Genomic DNA, 9,895 nt, shown 5'->3' with positions numbered 1-9,895 from the left:
GTGGCACCCGATCCATATACTATCCTGGTGTCGGAACGTGACACCCGATCCATATTCTATCCTGGTACCGGAACGTGGCACCCGATCCATATACTATCCTGCTGTCGGAACGTGACACTCCGATCCTCATATACTATCCTGGTACCGGAACGTGGCACCCGATCCCATAATCTCACTACTTTCATTCATCAAGCCTTCTTTTATACCAAGGCATCATCATTAACAAAGTAGATTAGGGTTTCTTTTCAAGATTTGGGATTCAATAGCTTCATCATGCTTATTTATTCATAATTACATAATCACATCATTCATGCAAGCATACAATTAAGCATATAGAAGGTTCACAATACTACTAACACATATCATTCGCTATTAAGAGTTTACTACGAATAGCATGAAAACCATAACCTACCTCCACCGAAGATTAGTGATCAAGCAAATTCCCAAAGCTTTGTGTTTTCCTCTTCGTTTCTCCTCTCTCTCTCGATCCTCTCTCTCTCTTTGTTCTTTCTATTTTCTTTATTCAAACCCTCTTTCTTTTACCCTAATTAGCATATAATTAAGAATAAAAGATGGCAATAATAACCCACTAATTAACTTAAGGTTACCTCTTTTAACCCCCAAGTAATTAGACTTAGTAGAATTAACCCACTAACTTTATAATTAAAGCAGGAATAGTCAAAAACGTCCCTTAAAACGTATAAAGAAATCTGACCCCAGACTGGGATTGCGCAACCTGCGACGGCCCGTTGTGCCTGCGACGGTCCGTCCTGCAGGTCGTCGCAAGGGTCAGAGACTCAATTTCCACTGAAGAATCTGTGACGGTCCGTCACGCCTGTGACGGTCCGTCCTGCCATTCCGTTACGAAGTTCAGAGAGTCGATTTTCAGTACCCAATTTCAGATTTTCTTAGTGTTTTGAAACGAGACCCTGCGACGGTCCGTCGTGCCCATGACGGTCCGTCGTGGGGTCCGTCGCCTCAGCCTGTTTTTCCAGAAATAAAATTTGCTGCTCAAAACAACTAAACAGGTCGTTACAATAGATACCAATTTACCCATCGTTCATCCCCGAACGATCACAAGAAGGAAAACAAGGGCGAAAAGGAGTACCTGAATCTGTAAACAGATGTGGGTATCTTTCTTGCATATCTGCCTCCTTCTCCCAAGTGGCTTCTTCAACCGGTCGATTCTTCCATTGCACCTTGATGGATGCAATCTATCTTGACCTCAACTTGCGAACTTCTCTATCTAAAATAGCAACAGGCTTCTCCTCATAAGACAAGTTCTCATCAAGCAAAACTGAATCCCAATGGATAATGTAATTTCCATCCCCATGATATCTTTTCAACATAGACACATGGAATACTGGATGCACTCCGGACAGCCCTGGAGGCAAGGCTAAATCATAAGCCACCTCCCCTACTCGCTTAAGTACTTCAAATGGACCAATATACCTTGGGCTAAGTTTACCTCGCTTACCAAATCGCATCACCCCTTTCATTGGCGAAACCTTCAACAAGACTTGTTCACCTTCCATGAACTCTAAGTCTCTAACCTTTCGATCTGCATATTCTTTTTGTCTACTTTGCGCCGCTAGAAGCTTTTCTTGAATAGACTTCACTTTCTCTATCGAATCCCTCAAAAGGTCAGTACCGCAAGGTCTAACCTCGAATGCATCAAACCAACCAATGGGAGACCTATATCTCCTCCCATACAATGCTTCAAATGGGGCCATATCAATACTTGAGTGATAGCTATTATTGTATGAAAACTCCGCTAAGTGTAGGAAGCTATCCCAATGACCACCAAACTCTATCACACATGCACAAAGCATATCCTCCAACACTAGAATCGTCCTTTCGGACTGACCATCGGTCTGAGGATGGAACGCAGTACTAAGGTCCAACCTAGTACCCAATTCCGCATGCAATGTTTTCCAAAACTTAGAAGTAAACTGCGTACCTCTATCTGATATAATGGATAGTGGAACCCCATGCAATCGAACGATTTCTGAGATATAGATCTTGGCTAACTTCTCTACATTGTAAGTCACCTTTACCGGAATGAAATGACCAGATTTAGTTAACCTATCAACAATCACCCAAATGGAGTCATACTTACCCATTGTCCTTGGAAGACCAACCACAAAGTCCATTGCAATTCTTTCCCACTTCCGTTCCGGAATGGGCATTCTCTGAAGTGTTCCTCCGGGCCTTTGGTGTTCATACTTTACTTGTTGACAGTTTGGACACTTGGCAATAAAGTCAACAATATCACGCTTCATTCTACTCCACCAAAAGTGTTGCTTTAGGTCACGATACATCTTGGTTGCACCCGGATGTATAGAATACCTTGAACTATGAGCCTCTGTTAGAATAGTGTTGATCAAATCATCAACGCGGGGTACACATACCCTTCCCTTGATTCTCAAAACACCTTCCTCATCGATTTGTGCTTCCTTAGCCTCCCCTCGCAATACTTTATCTTGGATTCGCCTTTGTTTCTCATCATCAAACTGTTTTCCCTTAATTTTGTCAAGAAAAGAAGATCTTGACTCCACACTAGCCAACAATCCTCCCTTCTCATTTACTTCTAACCTCATGAAGTCGTTAGCCAGAGTCTGAACCTCTCTAGCCAATGGACGTCTAGAAACTTGCAAGTGGGCTAGACTTCCCATGCTTCCCGCTTTTCTACTTAAAGCATCTGCCATAACATTCGCTTTTCTTGGATGATACAAGATAGTGATATCGTAGTCCTTTAGTAACTCCATCCATCTCCTCTGTCTCAAGTTCAAATCTTTCAGAGTAAAGACATACTGTAGGCTACGATGATCCATGTAGACCTCACATTTAACCCCATATAAATAGTGTCTCCATTGCTTTAATGCAAACACCACCGCAACCAATTCCAAATCGTGGGTCGGATAGTTACGTTCATGCACTTTTAATTGCCTTGAAGCATAAGCAATCACACTCTTCTCTTGCATTAGTAATGCACCCAAACCAGAATAGGATGCATCACAATAAACAATGAAGTTCTTACCCTCTACTGGCAAGGTAAGGATAGGTGCGGTAGTCAACAAAGTCTTGAGTTTCTGAAAGCTTTCCTCACATTCGTCCGACCATACAAATGGAACATTTTGCTTAGTCAAGTTCGTCAATTGGGAAGCAATAGAAGAGAATCCCTTGACAAATCGGCGGTAGTAGCTAGCTAACCCAACAAAGCTCCTTATTTCTGACACGTTAGTGGGTCTTACCCAATTCTTCACTGTCTCAATCTTAGAAGGATCCACCATCACTCCTTCCTTAGAAACCACGTGCCCCAAGAAGGACACCGCATCAAGCCAAAACTCACACTTAGAGAACTTGGCATAAAGCTTTTTCTCCCTCAACATTTCCAATACCATTCTCAAATGCTCTTCATGTTCCTTCTTTCTCTTTGAGTATACCAATATATCATCAATAAATACGATCATGAAGAGGTCCAAATATGGCTTAAAAATCCCGTTCATCAAGCTCATGAACGCAGCAGGGGCATTCGTAAGACCAAAAGACATCACTACAAATTCGTAATGCCCATACCTCGTTCGAAAAGCAGTCTTTGGCACATCCGTTGCCCGTATTTTCAATTGATGATAACCGGATCTCAAGTCAATATTAGAGAAGACACAAGCACCTTGTAACTGATCGAACAAGTCATCAATACGGGGAAGAGGATACTTGTTCTTTATGGTTACCTAGTTTAGTTATCTGTAGTCTATACACATTCGAAAACTCCCATCCTTCTTCTTCACAAACAAAACCGGAGCACCCCAAGGAGATGCACTTGGTCTAATAAAGCCTTTGTTTAACAACTCTTGAAGTTGGGCTTTTAACTCTCTTAACTCAGCGGGAGCCATTCTATAAGGGGGTATAGAAATGGGGCGAGTACCCGGTTCAAGGTCAATACATAAATCAATATCCCTATCTGGTGGCATACCAGGAAGATCTGCAGGGAACACATCCAGAAACTCACGGACCACCGAAAGCGACTCAATCGAAGGTACTTGGGTAGTGTCATCCTTGAGATGTGCCAAGAAAGCTAAACACCCTTTACTAACCATTTTCTTAGCACGAAGAAAGGAGATGATACGCACCGGATTGGAAGTGTAGTCACCCTCCCAAACTAACGGATCTGTCCCAGGCTTGGCTAACGTCACCGTTTTAGCATTACAATCCAAGATCGCAAATTGCGGACAAAGCCAAGTCATACCCAGAATTACATCAAAATCATCCATTTCTAAGATAACCAAATCTACATAAGTGTTTCTCCCCACAAAGTTCACCAAACAAGACCTATATACCTTTTCAACTACCATAGACTCACCCACCGGAGTAGAAACACGAATAGGCATATCAAGTAATTCACAATGTAAATTTAGACCATTAGCGAATGAGGAAGATACATAAGAAAATGTGGATCCAGGATCAAATAATACAGAAGCCATGCAATCACAAACCAGAAGATTACCTGTGATGACAGCATCAGATGCCTCCGCTTCAGACCGCCCAGGGAAAGCGTAGCAATGGGCCCTCTCACCCTTCTGTCCGTTGCCCCTACCATGTTGTGATGTAGTGGCTACAGGTTGCCCATCACCTCGGCCGCTTTGGTGACCACCATTACCTCGACCACCACATTTTGGCGTTCCCTTGAAACTGATAACTCACGAACTCAACACCAAACCGTTCTACTATACCCATCTTGTGTAGTAGCTCGTGAAAGTCAACCAGAAAATCATAAGCATCCTCCGATTCAGCACCCTTGAAGACTGGAGGTTTCAATTTCAAGAACTTACTGAAAAGTTCATGCTGATCATTTGTCATTAAAGGCCCTGTAGTCAGACGAGGAAATGTGCTTATTTCCAATGGAACATCCATGCGGGGAGCCATAGTAGCCGCATGTTGTACCTCCGGAGCCTGAGGTGCTGGTGCAGAAAACACTGGGGTGTCTGGCCCTGATCAGATAACCCGCTAAGATAAGCCAGAACCTGATTGATCATCTCTGGGGTAGGTTGGGGTGGCATTTCCTCATTCTGCACTTGTTCATTCTCCCCATCCTCCCCTTCTATTACTACTTCTTCAGTCGGTGGAGGAGTCACCGCCCTAGTATCAGATAGGTTAGGTGCTCGTCCTCTTCCTCTAGAGGACGTCCTCCCACGACCTCTACCACGGCCTCTTGCCGTTGCTCTTCCTCGAGCCACAGCCCCAGTGGCTGTCTCAGACGCACCCTGTCCTGCTGGTGCTGGTGTTGGTGTTGGCGTAGTCGTTGCTCTAGTTCTAACCATCTGCGAAAGAGAGTGAAGATGGTCAGATACCAATTTGTATCACCTAGATACCAATTGGATTCAAGTAGTAGCACGAAAAAAAGAAAGAAAAAATGGAATTTTCCTAAAGTCCTATAGCCTCTCAAAGAAAAGTAAAGGCGTCCCCCTACCGTTCCTCAAGACTCTACTAGACTCGTTCTTGTGTGATGAGACCAACGAACCTAATGCTCTGATACCAGGTTTGTCACGACCCAAAACCGGGCCGCGACTGGCACCCATATTTACCCTCCTATGTGAGCGAACCAACCAATCTAAACCTTAACATTTCAATGTAATATCATCATAAAATAATGCGGAAGACTTAAACTCATTAATGATGTTATGCCTCGTATTTTTTTTTATATACGTAGTGTGCATCGTGATCTAGAAGACGTAAAGAAATATTAGGCAAGGATGTTATTTCCAAATGTGATATTAAGTATGAGTTGGCTAATGTAAGTGCCATTAAATTTAAGTGAGGGATTAATTAGTGGCTAATTTGGACTGATTTAATTCAATGGGCCCCACCACTCAAGGTAAAAAAATTAAAAAGGGATCAGATTGTGGGCTGGCCTTAGTGGACAGGTGTAGAGGGGGGCTGCCTCCACTTCATACTATTAAATGAGGTGGAGAAATCCACTCCATGCTATATAAAGTGGTGAAATGCATTGCTGCATATCATCTTCTTCTTCACCACTTGTCTTAGGCAGCCATGGAAATGGAGAAACCAACCCTGCAACTCTTGGCCAGCAGCTGCAAATAATTTGGTTAGTAATCTCCTTGTTTGGTGTGTTAATTCTTTAGAATACCCTTATTAATTATCCATTAATTTTAAGAAGGGGGCGTGACCAGTAGCTTAGGAAGTTTGTTTTAGTTATTGAATGTACTAAGTATGAATGGAAACCATAATCGGATTATTAGTGGTGTCGTGTTGGTGCTTGGGCTGTTTTGATTAAAGCAAACTGCAGGAAAATTCTGTTTTGGCATTATGTATATGTTGAATGTGATTATGAGTATATACTCCAAAGGATGAATACGATAAGGTAGATGTGTTACGAATTATAAAACGAGTTATCACTCGGTGTGTCGTTGCTTCGCTGATATAGTTGCCGAGATGGAACTGTTTTGGGGAGGGGGCTGTTTAATATGATTCTTTGGGTTATATGTGTTATTGGTATTGTTGTGGATAATTTGGATTGTTGTCGGATTGGGACGAAGTAAGGAAAATAGGGGAGGTGCTGCCGAATTTTCGTTAGATTATTAGCTAGCTTACAAGAAAGTAAAGCACGATGTTTATCTAATTGCGGCACGATTGTTGCTTGTTATAGATTAATAGCTTGAGCAGTAAATATTGGACGTGCGGCTCGATTATACGGTATGTAACGCTGTCCCTTCTTTCTTTGCTTGGCATGACTTTTAAAAATAAGCGAATAACGGACAGATTTGATACTTACCTCTAAAGCGTCTAGGTGATGTATATTCTTGCTTCCACAATTATTCCTCTATATATCGGTTATGTCTAAGGATATGATGATCTCTAATATCTATGGTAATGCTTCTTAGTGTCATTGAAATTTTACGTTTTCATATCGTATTAAAGGTTCATAATCTTGATAAAACATTAATCTTTGGTAATACTCCTTGCTGGTTCACGTTGATTGTTCTATTGAGTTATAAGAAATGATTTTAATGGCATATGGTTGCTCATAATATTCTGAGTAGATATCATCGGCCAACTCAAAATAGGGGACAGTATATATCAATATTATCGTAAATCAACTATAAAACTCAACATGTAGCCACAACAAGTATTATAATCATCAATAAGTACCATCAAGTTCATCCATGAGGGCTCAAGCCTCAACACCATACTCATTTGGGAATTATGTTCATTAGATTGAGTATATTAACATCTCTCAAGATTCATTATCTTTATTTCTCTTGTGTCGGTACGTGACACTCCGCTCCCTCACATTCATTATTCCTCTCGTGTCGGTACGTGACACTCCGATCCCCTAAATCTACGTGTCGGTTCGTGACACCCGATCCCCTAATTCTACGTGTCGGTTCGTGACACCCGATCCCCTAATTCTACGTGTCGGTTCGTGACACCCGATCCCCTAATTCTATGTGTCGGTTCGTGACACCCGATCCCCTACATCATTCTGTAAATCATCAAGCTTTCTCCATACCAAGGCATCATCAATCCCATAACTTTAATTCATCAAGCCTTCTTCTATACCAAGGCATCATCATTAATAATGTATATTAAAGTTTCTTTTCAAGATTTGGGATTCAATATTTTCATCATGCTTAACTTATCACAATCACATAATCATATTCATGCAAACATACAATTAAGCATATAGTAGGGTTCACAATACTACCAATACATATCATTCTCTATTAAGAGTTTGCTATGAAAGCATGAAAACCATAACCTACCTCCACCGAAGAATTGAAATCAAGCAAGTTAATCCTCAAAGCTTGGTGTTTTCCTCCTCTTCTCGATCGTTTCTCTCTCTCCCTTCTTGTTCTTTCTATTTTCTTATTCAAACCCTCTTTCTTTTACCCTAATTAGTATATAATTAAGAATAAAAGATGGCAATAGTACCCCACTAATTAACTTAGGGTTACCTCTTTTAACCCTCTAGAATTTGAGTTATTAATATAAACCCACGAAGTCTATAATTAAGGAAAGAATAGTCCAAAAACGTCCCTTAAAACTTCACCAGAAATCCGACTCTGCCTGGGATTTGCGCAACCTGTGACGAGCCGTCGTGCCTGCGACGGTCCGTCCTGCAGGTCGTCGCAGAGTTCAGAGACCCAATTTTCCACCAAGGGTCTGTGACGGTCCGTCACACCTGTGACGGTCCGTCACACCTGTGACGGTCCGTCCTGCCATTCCGTCACAAAGTTCAGAGAGTTGATTTTTAGTACCCAATTTCAGATTTTCTAAGTATTTTGGGACGAGACCCCCTCGACGGTCCGTCGTGCCCATGACGATCCGTCGTGGGATCCGTCGCTTCTGCCAGTTTTTCCAGAATTGAAGTCTGTTGCTCAAAACGACTGAACGGGTCGTTACATTAGATACCAATTTACCCATCGTTCGTCCCCGAACGATCAAAAGAAGGAAAACAAGGGCGAAAAGGAGTACCTGAATCTGTAAACAGATGTGGGTATTTTTCTCGCATATCCGCCTCCTTCTCCCAAGTGGCTTCTTCAACCGGTCGATTCTTCCATTGCACCTTGATGGATGCAATCTCTCTTGACCTCAACTTGCGAACTTCTCTATCTAAAATAGCAACAGGCTCCTCCTCATAAGACAAGTTCTCATCAAGCAAAACTGAATCCCAATGGATAATGTAGTTTCCATCCTCGTGGTATCTTTTCAACATCGACACATGGAATACCGGATGTACTCCGGACAGCCCTGGGGGCAAGGCTAACTCATAAGCCACCTCCCTTACTTGCTTGAGTACTTTAAATGGTCCAATGTACCTTAGACTTAGTTTACCCCTTTTTTCAAACCGCATCACCCCTTTCATGGGCGAAACTTTCAACAAGACTTGTTCACCTTCAATGAACTCTAAGTCTCTAACCTTTCGATCTGCATATTCTTTTTGTCTACTTTGCGCCGCTAGAAGCTTTTCTTGAATAGACTTCACTTTTTCCATCGAATCCCTCAAAAGGTCAGTACCCCAAGGCCTAACCTCAAATGCATCAAACCAACCAATGGGAGACCTACATCTCCTACCATACAATGCTTCGAATGGAGCCATATCAATACTTGAGTGATAGCTATTATTGTATGAAAACTCCGCTAAGGGTAAGAAGCTATCCCAATCGCCACCAAATTCTATCACACACGCACGAAGCATATCCTCCAACACTTGAATCGTTCGCTCAGACTGACCATCGGTCTGGGAATGGAACGCAGTACTAAGGTCCAACCTATTACCCAATTCTGCATGCAATGTTTTCCAAAACTTAGAAGTAAATTGCGTACCTCTATCTGATATGATGGATAGTGGAACCCCATGCAATCACACCACTTCCGAGATGTAAAGTTTGGCTAACTTTTCTGCATTGTAAGTCACCTTGACCGGAATGAAATGAGCTGATTTAGTTAGCCTATCAACAATCACCTAAATGGAGTCATACTTACCCATTGTCTTCGGAAGGCCAACCACAAAGTCCATTGCAATTCTTTCCCACTTCCATTCCGGAATGGGCATTCTCTGAAGTGTTCCTCCGGGCCTTTGGTGTTCATACTTTACTTGTTGGCAGTTTGGACATTTGGCAATAAAATCCACAATGTCAAGCTTCATTCTACTCCACCAAAAGTGTTGTTTTAGGTCACGATACATCTTGGTTGCACCCGGATGTATAGAATACCTTGAACTATGAGCCTCTGTCAGAATAGTGTTGATCAAATCATCGACGCGGGGTACACATACCCTTCCCTTGATTCTCAAAACACCTTCCTCATCGATTTGTGCTTCCTTAGCCTCCCCTCGCAATACTTTATCTTGAATTCTTCTTAGTTTCTCATC

Source organism: Solanum lycopersicum, chromosome 7, assembly GCF_036512215.1.
Source record: "Solanum lycopersicum chromosome 7, SLM_r2.1".
In the NCBI taxonomy this organism is placed as follows: Eukaryota; Viridiplantae; Streptophyta; class Magnoliopsida; order Solanales; family Solanaceae; genus Solanum; species Solanum lycopersicum.
Note: the sequence above shows the minus strand (reverse complement) of the source record.